This window comes from Antrostomus carolinensis, unplaced genomic scaffold, assembly GCF_000700745.2.
Source record: "Antrostomus carolinensis isolate BGI_N321 unplaced genomic scaffold, ASM70074v2 scaffold18991, whole genome shotgun sequence".
NCBI classification, from domain to species: domain Eukaryota; kingdom Metazoa; phylum Chordata; class Aves; order Caprimulgiformes; family Caprimulgidae; genus Antrostomus; species Antrostomus carolinensis.
The window spans coordinates 13,483-16,729 of record NW_010295031.1 but is presented as its reverse complement, the minus strand read 5'-3'; positions in this window follow the sequence as shown (position 1 = coordinate 16,729).

Genomic DNA, 3,247 nt, shown 5'->3' with positions numbered 1-3,247 from the left:
GGCTGTTCAGCCTGGAGAAGAGAAGGCTCTGGGGAGACCTTATTGCAGCCTTCCAATACTTAAAGGGGGCCTAGAAGATGGGGACAGACTCTTTAGCAGGTCCTGTAGTGATAGGACAGGGGTGATGGTTTTAAACTAAAAGAGGGTAGATTCAGACTAGATATAAGGAACAATTTTTTACACTGAGGGTGGTGAAACACTGGCACAGGTTGCCCAGAGAGGTGGTAGAAGCCCCATCCCTGGAAACATTCAAGGTCAGGCTGGACGGGGCTCTGAGCAACCTGATCTAGTTGAAGATGTTCCTGCTCACTGCAGGCAGGGTTGGACTAGACGATATTTACAAGGTCCCTTCCAACCCAAACTATTCTATGATAACTAAGCTGCAAGCATGTATTTTACATCACAACTTTCATTCTGAAAGAAATCTGTAGAATTGATAAGAGATATTTTGTTTTAATTAATATTTTCCTTCTTTTAAAAAGGAAAGCATCCAACTTTCAGGTACAAATAAGAATCTGATATCAGAAGCCGTTCACTAGATATGTAGTGTTAATTATAAGCAAGGGTGAAATACCCTAGAAACCTCTCCTAGAATTATTTTAATTAGTTCCCTCTCCTCTGACACTGCTTCATGTTTGCATCTTACATTAAATAACAGGTTTTATGGGGTGAGGGTCTTACATGCAAGTCATATACAGTACAGACTGAATTGTTTTTAGACATGTAGGACTGGATCCTCCATATGGTTTCTGCTGCCTAATTAACCTGTAAATTTATGAATCCTTCTGCTTGTTTATCATGAACTGGGGACAGAATGGATTTGTATCAACCTGCTCACAACACTCATAGTTCTGTGCTAAGATAATACATATAAGCACATCTCATGCTTCTGGCATTCATCTGCAGAGCTCAGGAGAAAGACTGCTCCTCCACTCATGTACGTAACTGACTTCTCTCAGGTATTGATATATTTGTGTATATAGACACATATTAGTTATATTTGAGACAAAATATATTTGAGAGAGGGAAGGTGTTCTGCCTTTCCCTGAAACACTGAGACAAGCTGGGGTAAGAGAAGGCAAATGGTGGCAGTATACTGAGGCAGCACAGAATATCCTTAGTTTTCAAACCCCAAGTACTAGACTATGTCTGTGGTCAGATTTTTATATCAAGAAATCATTCTCCTACATCAGACCAGCTACAACTTTGGAGGATCTTTGTTCCTGCAGCACCAAACAGTGTCCCTTCTGGGGAGGTATTTTTAAGATGAATCACACATATACTTTTGAACTTATTGGGGGGGTGGGGGAGTGGGCGGGAGCAAGGAAAAAAACCCCAAAACAAACAGCTACTCTCAAAAGGAAAAAAAATCCTCATCAGTTTTTACAGACAGGTGAGATATTCCAAGTTTTCTCCACCACAAGAAGTTCTACTTAGCTTTGTGCTGATGAACATTAAAATAAACAGCAGCTTGCTGCTAAACTCACAGGGCCTGCCCTGCTGAGCATGCGCCAGAATTTCCTCATCCCCGTTGTAAACACTTCCCTTTTCTTCCTGATATGCACCATTTCTGGGGAAAAACTTGGACTTGATCATTCTAGGTAAACAGAAAGAGAGAAAGCCTTCCCTAAACACATTTTCCTTTTCCTTTATTTACTACCAGCAGTCTTACAAGTAAATAAATAACATTTCCTGACCTGCGAACAGCAAACCCAAACACCATTATTTCACAATTACACTGGAAGTACACATGAAAGTTACATAATATGCAAACTATGTTCTTAAACCAGCTGCCCTATCTACAAATTCTTCATAAAATTGCAGACAGGCCCTTTGTAAGTACACACAAAATATGCCATTATCTTCAACTGCCCTAGTTAACTCTAAGAACGTTCTACAATAGAGGTCAAAGTCTCTAATACGACATTTAGTGTACAATCCAATAGATTTGTACAGCTGCAAACAAAAAAAAATATTCTTATATATCCATATTGTGTCACATGGAGACAAAGGAATATAAAAATAATAGATTTGTACAGCTGCAAACAAAAAAAAAATATTCTTATATATCCATATTAAGTGTCACATGGAGACAAAGGAATATAAAAAATAATAGGAAAGGCAAAATTTAGTTTAAGGGTTTACTTTTCCTCAAATCTACCAAGCTGTTTTTCTAATTATTCTTCAGTTCTTCTATTAATAAGATGAAAATATGTTGTAAACACTATTCTCCCATGGTAAGCAGTGTGCTGCCTGTCAGCTGACTAGAAACATCTCACTTCATACCAGATAAATTGCCCGTGTTTTTGTTAGTCTCAACACCATTTTCAGACTCACTTAACCACAAGGGGATTTTTTCACTATAACTCATCAGAGCAGTTAAAACACAACCTTTTGTCTGCAGCTCCTGCATCTTCTGATCTTTGTTACTTTCCCTCAGATAAGGTCCTTGTCAAGAGCTGACCAGTGGAATTGGGTCACCAGTGGGTGATGACAATTTTGTGAAAGTCAATGCTCAAGTGTTCAAGGAAGAAGCAACAGGATCTGCTGTTGATGGGTTCAATTCCATCTTTGCCCTAGCTTACATTTTTCTTATAGATATTGGTGTGATGAAGATAAATAGAGAGAACAAACCCACCAAGCATAGAAACTAGTTGAATCAAAACACACTGGAAAGCAATCAGTGATAACTCTTGCTACAATTAAGTAATGTCTGCATTATACCCAGTACACTGCTAAATACTTGTGGTGGTTTCACTTGGCTAGCAGCCAAACACAGCCATTTGCTCATTACCCCTCCCCCCAAAAGGGGACAGGGAGAGAACTGGGGGGCAAGGGTAAGGAGACTCATAGGTTGAGACAAGAACAATTTAATAATAGAAATAAAATAAAACTTAAAATAATAATTATAATAGTCATAGTAATAAAATATACAAATGAGTGATACCCAGTGCAATTGCTCCCCACCTGCCGACCAAGCCCGGCCTGTTCCCAGATAACGATCCCGGAGGAGCGACAATCCTGAACCGAAACTGCAATTCCGGAAGAATGAGAGCCCGAGCGAAAGCCAGAGAGAGCTAAAAGAGGAAGAGACCCTCACTAATATGCTGAACGTGACATGATGATATGGAATATCTCATTGGCATATCCAAACACCAATTTAGCTTATTAATTTAAATATTCCTTCCCCCCTCTAGAACACATTAAGTAATGGAGAAAAGTTAGAAGACAATAATGTGAAAGAGTG